Below are 10488 nucleotides of genomic sequence, written 5' to 3'. Positions count from 1 at the left end.
AGTTTAGCATGCTTTTAGCTTTTTTATTCATGCAGCCAATAATTAATATAATGTGAATATAGGAATGAACACATGATTACTGATGTAGAACTACAGCCAGAAATTAATGGCACCCTTAATTCTTTTTTTTTTTTACATATTTTTTACATAATTACATTAAAAAAAAATGTATTTAGCATTCACAAACTGTTCATGGTGTGATGTACACGTCATTTACATTTTTACATATGTACCTACAAATTTTTGCTCATTGTTCTGTAGTTTTGCAGTGGTTCTTTATTTTGCTTTTTCCCCCCTCATTGTGAATTCCGACTAAAGATAATGTTCCATCAGGAAAGTAATGACATCTTAATAAAATCTGCAGTGAAGTAGAGTTCATTAGCGAAAAAGCCATAATTATTGCTATTTTACATAATAAACTGTGCATCTATTATGCTAATTAATGATAATACTGGCACTTGACAACAGCCCGCATTAACCGACAGTGATGTAATGTTTGACATACCCGCTAACGAAAGACCTTTTTATTTAATGCTGAATATTTAACACTACACACATAAAATTTTGGGGAAAAAAAAAGGTTTGACAAACTTGTCTTTAGTGCTAATATTGTAGCCTGCTAAAAGCTCATTGGCACGAAAACAAAAACACTAATTATCAATAGAAACAGAAGCCATTAAAAGTTGCCTCTCAACAGAAACAACATTTGAACAAAAGTGCTACCGATTATTACCTATTTAAATTACAATGAGCTTTATCAACATATCAATAGACAAAGCGATCAAGCAAGATCATAAAGACGCACAGATAAGAGACGCTAATAAGTTTGTGTTGCCAGGTCTGTAAACTTCCTCCATAAACTTATGTTGGAATTTCTTTGGCATGTGGTGTGTCATAGAAATAGAAATAATAGAAAGGTAAATATAAAGCAATATAATTATGACACTGTTGATTCTGTATCATTCTGATTGGTCAAGCTTCTGGATGACAACAAAGTTTTTATATATATATATATATATATATATATATATATATATATATATATATATATATATATATATATATATATATATATATATACTATATATAGTAAAAAAGTTGTGTAGCCTTATGAGTCTATGAGCAACGTGATAAATATGATCGCCAGAGTTATTTCTAAATTCATTATCTTGACTTGAGCTATGACAGCTCTTATGATGTTATTTATGGGAAAGGAGTGTAGATAGGTTTTGGCAGACTAGATCTGCTACACTGCTGCTCCTGGACAAGTATGAAAAATGCTCTGTTAAGCATGTTCAAACAGAGATGCTGCTGTAAAGGTGGAGTAACTGTGACCCCACATAGCAGAGGTAAAGGTAGAAAGTGGAAAGGAAATACACATAATGCTTGCAGAGATGGTGCTCGAGTAGTTTAGTCAGAATATGAAGAGTTATGTAGATGGGAAAACGCACTATATAAATTACTGCACCGGTACTGAGAAAACAGATCAGTTCATGGATAGAGCAGAACATTTATCCTAAAACATTATAAATATTTTTATAGAAACATATAATTTCATAGATAAATTTCTATTCTGTTTCATATATTTAATACAGGCACAGGGACCAGAGTGAAAGCTTTATCTCTTTAAGTCATGTCTTTACACAAATTATTAATGCGTGTTTAATGCATCAATAAATTCTTTCCGTTTACAAGAATATTTTGTCTTCATGCTCCAGGTTGAGTTTGGTTTCACTAATAATAAACATGCATTTGCAAAAGGCTTCCATATGTGTCCATGCTTATGTTGATTAGAGTATTAAAAACTTGAAAAGTATTAATTTAAGGTACATTTAGAACAGATATAAATGTGTTATTAAGTTGCGATAAATAACGAGTTATAAACTACACTACATACTAACTACATTTGTATAATTATTTATTTATTTATATTTTATCTATCTATCTTTAAGTACAGTTTTGTTTTAATAAGAGGGAAAAATAAAGACAGGTTCTTAAAGAGATTACAATATTGGTGAGCAAATGATTAATATTTGTAGCTTGTTTTATGAATTAAACAACATTCTGGCAATTTCCACAACCGAATAATCGTACCTTTGGCCTGCCGCCGCAGTGTTACACACCATTTACTGTCATCCTCTTTGAGAATGTTAAGCTGTAAGCAGATACTGTGATGTTCTGAAAAATCAAAGCCCCATCCAGAGCTGGTGTTAATTATTTACAGCACCGAGGCTGCGTCTGGGCCAGATAAGTATGTGTTTGAGACCCTGCTGTGCTCTCTGGGCCGTTTAGTCTGTGCAGAGTGCACCATCGCTCCATTCATCAGCCTCTTTATCTCCTAGAAAAGCAGAAAAACACTCTACTATCCAGGCAGCCACAATAACTGTCAATAACCAGTGGCTTGAATGATGGCTAATTCTAAACAATTCACACAGATCGTATAGAAAGTATAAAAAGGGTTAACTCTAGATACAAAAATTGACCGGAATTCGATACATTTAGCCAAAATCCTGTCAGATTGTATTAAACCAGATAAAAAGCTACAGTACATAAGAAATATCAATAAAAATCCATTCAGAAATCCTGTCAGATTAGCATATGCTAGCAATAAGTAAACACGCTTTTAGATATTCTGTCAAGTTATGTCCATTTAGCCAGTTTTACAATGCCATTCAAGTAATCCTGTCAGCTAAAAATACAGTTGTTAGCCAAATACACAGTAGAAAACTGTAGATATTTGCAATATTTATTATATTTCTGACTTTAGAAATTAGCTCGAAATCATGCGCCAGAAATCATATTCAATCAAAGAAAAAATGTGTCAAAATTCAATCAAAAATGTGAGCTTGTGAGATTATCCTGTCAGATTAGCTCGTATTTAGCTAGTTAGTCAGTAGTAACGGAGAGGAATCTAAAAATAAGAAAGTAATTGACAAGCTAAGTAACATTAGCTGGGAAGGCTTTTTCCAATTACAGATATACTATCAGAATAATTCTGTTTAGCCAGTTTGCTAGCCATAACAGTAAATATTATGAGAAGTAATGAACATTGTAAGTTTAGCTCTTTTATCTGATCTTTTAGCTCATTTAGTTAGCAAGCAGAACAGCCAAGTCAAGTCATAAAGTCAAAAAGTGTTTTATATTTCTCATTTCAACCATATACGCAGTACACAGTGAAATGAGACGTTTCTCCAGAACCCTGGTGCTACATAAAAACAACGTATAACAGATCTAAGTCTAAAGACTGAATTAAGCTGTCCTCGCATCATAAATTGCAAACAGTGAAAGACAAAAGACAAACAGACAACGTGGTACAGATACACAAAACACATAATAGCGCCCACTAGTAAACAGTTTATTGATGTTAATTGAAAATCTCCTCAGAAATCCTCTTATATATTAGCTCAGTAAAAAGCTTTTAAAATGCTTTGTATTTTGGATTTTTTTTAAATCCTGTGAGGGTAAATCATGTTAGCCAGCTGGCTATTTATTGAAATGTAAGTGCACATTAGAACAACAATAATTTTCACACGTTTGAAGAGAAAATTAATACAGGTTTAATGCAGGTGTTTTTTAAAATAAGAATTAGATTGATTCAACATTCAGGGTATTCCAATTTTCTTCCCTTCCTAACATCTGAATATGAGCTAGAAGTTTCCAGGTTTGAGCCTGGAAACTGATTTATCGCTAGTGTCCAAGTGATCTAACTACCATGCTGTGCTTGGCTTTGGCCTCCTGCTGTGGCATCTTTACTGCAAAGTGTGTTCGGGTGTTACTGCATAAATGAAAGTGATTATTATTCAAAATTTTAATTATTAATGCTATGTATTATAACAGAAATGGTTGCATCTGCAGGCCAAATCTTCACTTAAAGAGAATGAAATGGGTGCCAGAACTTTTTCCACAATTCTAATCACTAACAACTGCTTTTGCTGCAGAGTTCCTGCAGTATAGGAAAAAAAATGACCACTGTCTTTGATAATAATGGGAGATTAGGGGATTTTTTGTTGCTGTTGTTGTTGTTGTTGAATCCATTTTTCATACTGGCACATATCTGATGACGGGATACTTCTGCTCAGATGTTTTGCTCGGAGGGAGGGAAGGGGAAAAAAAAATAACAGCGAGAGAAAGAGATAAGGAGAGTATGTGCAGAAATATTTGCTCTCTGCAAGACCTCCATCATGGTGGCTCTGAACCGTGACCCGCGTAGTCGTGTCGTGCCGCTGCAAGGAAACAAATTAATTCCTACGAATGAAAATCTGATCACCTTGTTTATAATTTGACTAGCCAATTTCTTCATCTATGCTGTATTTTTTTTTATATTACTGCATGCAATTAGAACCTAGATTATGTTATTTGGGACATTGTTCCTCTATTCAGGATAATAGTAATGGAAATTGTGAGACGATGACTGTGAAGAAAAGATTCTCTTACTGCCTGTCAATCTGTGGAAAAGAATAGAGCTGAAAATATTGTAATCCAGGCTGAAGTTTGAGGAAAACCTCTCTACAAATACTCTACTACCATCTGCTGTGCGTAAGGTGCAATGCAAGATTTTGCCTATAAAATCTTTTCGATAGATGCATTTACTTCAAGATTTACATTACAAGACAGTAAAATTCTTTCTGTGGAGGCTGCGTAAAGGCTTAATAGTGGCAGCATAGCGATACTGGTGCTTGTACCTCCAACCTTCCAATCAGTAACCCAGAGCCCTAACCAGGGGCCTCCAAAATAATTACATTTGGAACGGCCCCCTGAACAACGGCAAAAACATATTTCAAAAATGTCATTTGAAATCGATATTTGATCATAAATTCAAACAAAAATTTCCCTTAGTTAAGAACATAGCCTAATTATATGTTAGATTCACACACCAAACAACAGAATGGTAAATTTTATATAATGTAAACATAAATGTTCTGATTTCCAGAGCACTGAATGTGAAAAAAATTCATTATGATAGCAATAATAATCTTTTAATAGGCTATATGTCTCTTGAAAAATAATGCATAACAAAATAATAAACTAATCCAGCATTAGGCATAATTAATACATATCAAATCATATTACCAATATTTAATATTCAAATCATCATAATATCAAATCAATACCCACTATTAAATAAAGGAAAAATCATATGTCCCTCACAGAAAAAAGTTTGGGGACCCCCTGATCTTAACCAATGCAGTGTTTTTCCACCTGGAGTCCAGAGACTGGGATTGTTTAAATATATATTAAGCTATCAGTAGTATTTTGGTTATATATTTTGAGTTATACTTTAACCTCCTAAGACCTGAGCTTTGGTTTGGCTTGCATTTTAGATTTCTTCCAGTTATTTGGGGTTAGGAAGAACCAATAATTATAATAACCATATATTTTCTTTGAACATGAAGCTCTTCTTGGAAAAAAATTATGTCACTTATGTGGACACTCGGTCTGTATCTACAGAAAACAATAAAGACACCATTGTGCACAATGTCCACGTATGTGGACACCCAGGTCGTAGGAGGTTAAATGCACTCATAGGCCCATTAAATTTAATAAAAGTTTTCCATGTACAGCACAGACCAAAAGTTTGGACTCTCATTCAAAGAGTTTTCTTTATTTTCATGACTATGAAAATTGTAAAGTCACACTGAAGGCATCAAGGGCTATTTGACCAAGAAGGAGAGTGATGGGGTGCTGCACCAGATGACCTGGCCTCCACAGTCACCGGACCTGAACCCAATCGAGATGGTTTAGGGGTGAGCTGGACCGCAGAGTGAAGGCAAAAGGGCCAACAAGTGCCAAGCATCTCTCTGGGAACTCCTTCAAGACTGTTGGAAGACCATTTCAGGTGACTACCTCTTGAAGCTCATCAAGAGAATGCCAAGAGTGTGCAAAGTAGTAATCAAAGCAAAAGGTGGCTACTTTGAAGAAACTACAACATGATATTTTTCAGTTGTTTCACAATTTTTTTGTTATGTATATAATATTCCATATATAATTTCACATGTGTTAATTGATAGTTTTGATGCCTTCAGTGTGAATCTACAATTTTCATAGTCATGAAAATAAAGAAAACTCTTTGAATGAGAAGGTGTGTCCAAACTTTTGGTCTGTACTGTAAGCCAAAACAGTCAAAACAATGAAGCAAATACTGAACATAATAAATCAATGAATTAATGAATGGGTAAATGGCGTTTTCATGAAAATAATGTATTGCCACATGAAAAACCTTTATAATCATCTAAACATTAACTTCATCAGGGTTCCGGATGTTTGATCGAAACACCCCCCTAAACAGCCCTGCCCCTTTTCCGAAATCGGTAAATTTGGAAATAATTTGTCTTTATTATGATGTAATAAAGCACCTGGCAACTTTAATTTACAGGTACACTAAAAGATTGTTTTTACCATTTAAATTTGCTTACCAAATAACTGGAATGCAAAGTATTACATTACCAATTGAAATTTCCTAGAAACATTTCCAGACTATCAGAAGAAAAGCCATTCAGTGATAAGCAATAGACTATATGCCTCCTTAGCTAATCTCTTCTGAAGGTCATCATTGGCTCTGTAAGCACATAATTAAAGCTGATAAGAGTTTCCTCTTCGAATATAAGGCATAAAAGTGAAGGCCAGGTTGGTTTGCTCAGTCGTGACCCCTATCATTTAAAACACTTGAAACTGGGCCTAAGTCAACAAACCATAGATGCTCATTTGCAAAGCCTGCAAAGATTGTGGAAGAAGAAACGTGGGTCCATAAACAGCATTTTTATCTGCAGCGGTTTTTAGGAAGTCCCTTTCTGCCCAAGCCGCCACTGTGTACATTAATAGACATATCAATGTTTAAAAAAAAAAAAAAGCTTGATTTAATGCTACTGATACAAGTTCTAGAAAATTTAATATTGTTTTTAATTCCATGCATTTATAATATAATATTATATTATATATATATAATATAATATTAAAACGTTTTTTTTATGTTCTTCTGAGTTACTTGTTGGCAGAACCAAGGCATCTTTATTAACAATCTGAGCCCCACTAGCCAGCCAAGTATGTCCAATTCCACAAAAGTTTCTGTGTGCTGCGTCTCTCCCACACAGTGAAATCTAGAGATTTACTGCTCTGAAGATAAAGATTTCATTTACAACTTGTGTTTATGTCCCTCTTTCCCCTTTGTTAAAACCCTGTTTATTTAGAGTCATTGAGAGTCAAAGATAATTAAGCTAGCTGGACAAAACCATAGATTTTACACATCAATTAGCAACTCTCTTAATTAGCATGTTGTGTGTATTCAAATATTGTATATGATTAAAAAAAACTAACACACTGAAAATGACTCCATGTATGTTATGAACTCATAAAAAAAATTTTCTGCTTATGAATTGTGACATGAGATGATTTAATTTTCATTCTGTGTTTTAGACATATGGGAAATGTAAAGGGTGTGTGTGTGTGTGTGTGTGTGTGTGTGTGTGTGTGTGTGTGTGTGTGTGTGTGTGTGTGTGTGTTTTCCTGCAAGATAAACAGTAAGCAGTATGAACAAGTCCTCTGATCCTCCTCGTGTCTCTGTACACACGCTGACAGCACTGACAGTATGCTGACTGACAGAACACACAATCACACTGACACGGCTGGAGTGTAAACACACAGGCTGTCTCTGACTGACACCACGAGACACACACACACACACACACACACACACACACACACACACAAAACAAACCAAAAGCGGCTCTGGGTTTAGTCTCAGAGTGCACTTAGACATGCTAATAAAATAGCATACTGACACATTCAGCATATAACCGCATCATTTTCCATACACTTATTCTAATATATTATTCTTTGTGTAGTAACAAACCTGACTGGACCCCGACTCATAAAACCAACACAAAAATACAATTTTTAAGACCTTCTGATCAGAAGTCCAGCACCTTAACAACCTTTAACATTCCTGAAAATCCAATTTAAAAAATGAATATTAATAAAGAAATCATATTCTTTAACGCTGCGGAATGTCAAAAGTCAGGTCCTGTTATTACGTACAGCGGTTGTTCGGCCATTTTCTTGAGATGTAATAAAGCAAAAAAAACATATTTACCTTGTCATTATACTGGGAAACAAGTGACCTTCTGATCTGCCCGATGCCTTAAACACTGACCTAACACCTTCCAGTTAACCTTTCCAGAAGGAGTCGCCAGAGTCAGTGCTTTGTCCCAGTCAACGGTTCAGGCAGTATCTTTATATTTTCTAACATAAATAGAAAGGCTGGTGAGGTAACAAACTTGATTCGTAGATGTTCTAAAACATTAAATGTAACCATAGATTGAAAAAAAACATATGAAGAGTTCATAACATTAAAAAAAGTCAGCATTGGTGTATTGCTGGGGCAGAGGGAAGTGGTAGCTCAGTGGTTGGGGCTCTGGATTACTTCTTGGAAGGTTGGAGGTTCAAGCCTCGGTGCTGCGTCTTTAAGCCACAAGGTCCTTAATCCAGGCGTGCTGGATCATGGCTGACCTCAGCTCCTAACATTGCTTCACTGATATGTAAAGAAAGAATTTCACTGTAAAGGACTATAGGAGTATAAAGCACTCTTTTATTTAATCAAACCACCCTGTTGTTCAGTCATTTCCTATTTCAGCACACACCTGAAGTGTTTTATTTTAGGTTTGTAACCATTTTAATAAATGAATTGCTCTGTTTTTCTTCTGAATCAACTGCCTTCATTCACTTCCTGTGGCAGCAGATTGAAAACACTAATGCACACCTACAAAGAAAAAAAAAGGAACCAGCACCCATTTACACCACAATGCCTCCATCCTCTAGCACCGCTTTACTGGTTCTACCATTTCTCAGGGCGCAAGGTAGACATGCATGAAGAGTCTTCTTGGTTCCAGCACCTTTGTGGTGGAAATAAGGTCCATTTGATTGTGCGAATGAAACTGGAGGCATAGTGGCAGGGCATTAAATAGGGCTGGTGGGATGACAGTCAGGGCTACTCAAAGAATGATCGTGTTTATTAAGAGGAGAGGTCATGAATAGTTATGTCTGTGAGGAGACATCCGATACACAGGAAGCGATAGAACAAGGGGGATTATTCCGAGGAAGTAGCAGCAGAGCTGAGATGTTCCGGTAGGGCTGTCAAATCCACAGCCAGATGGGTCAGCGGATGATGTAGGTGTTGTCTTACTGTAGGTCAGAGAAGTTGAGTTGGTGGGCAGAGAATGATCTGGAAGTAGAAGCTGGGAACAGGCAAACAGGAGGAGAGATAAGCTTCCTCCCCTGGGTATAACCAGAAATACACACAGGCATGCATGAATGCACACACACACACTGAGAACACAGCAGCAAGAAGCATAAACCACGTAAAGACCTGCATTCTATGGGCAAAAGTATTGGGACAATTGATGTTTCCAGCCATATGTGGTTCTTCTCCAAGCTTTTTCCACAAAGTTGGAGGTATATCATTGTACAGGATGTCTTTGGACATTAAATATTGCCTTCATTTGAACTAGGATAGTTCCAGCATGACAATACCCCAGTGCACAAAGCCAGCTTCATGAAGATATGGTGTACCTGGGTTGGAGCGGAAGATCTTGAGTGGTCTGCTATAGATCTCTGACCTCAACACCTTTGGGATAAAGTGGAAATCCTTATCCATAGCGACTCACAATTATCTCATTCATACAACTGAGCAGTTGAGGGTTATGGGCCTTGCTCCAGGGCCCGGCAGTGGCAGCATAGTAGTGGTGAGATTTAAAATAATGACCTTCTGATCAGAGGTCCAACACCTTCACCATTCATGATCATGCATTTCATTCCACGTATAACACAAAACAATTGAACAAATATCAATGATCAGGTCCTGTTATCATATACAGCCGTTTTGTTGATACTGGGAAACACCCACACTGGAGACTCCTTCCGTAATTTTCACATAAAAAACAGTAACGTACTGTATCAGAACAAGCGCGTTGATCCCAACGATCGATTCAAGCACAGAGGATTCAACGACGTGTTCAAACATTCCTTGCTGAACTATAATCTTTAATCTTCTGCTTTCCCGCCCGTCCATTAAAAGTCACGATTATTTAAAGCGTGTCGTATTTCACTCTCCTGGTTAGAGCAAGGATCAAGAATAAGATGTTCTAATGTCCTCGGGCTCTAGAACGTGTAAAGTGAGCGTGTAAAGTTCGAGATGCCCCAGGAGAGCTCTGAATGACAGTGGAGATTTATAAGTTATGGGTTTACAATCTGACCGTGTTTGTTTTGCTCAGAGGGCATCTTAAATAAAACAAGGGCCCTTTTTTCTGGAAGAAAGCAAGAGTCGGAGAGAAAGAACATTCTACTGGTTTGGTGTGTAATAGATATTCATGAGGGGAAAAATACACAGAATACCATTTTAAAAAAGTAGAGATGCAAATTGTCGTCAATATAATGTTTTGGTTGTATCTACGTTTCTTTCATGTCATCTGCCTTACTTCAGGCTTTTGCCTGTCTGTT

This window comes from Silurus aristotelis, assembly GCF_946808225.1.
Source record: "Silurus aristotelis genome assembly, chromosome: 25".
Taxonomy (NCBI): Eukaryota; Metazoa; Chordata; class Actinopteri; order Siluriformes; family Siluridae; genus Silurus; species Silurus aristotelis.
This window is presented reverse-complemented; position numbering follows the sequence as displayed.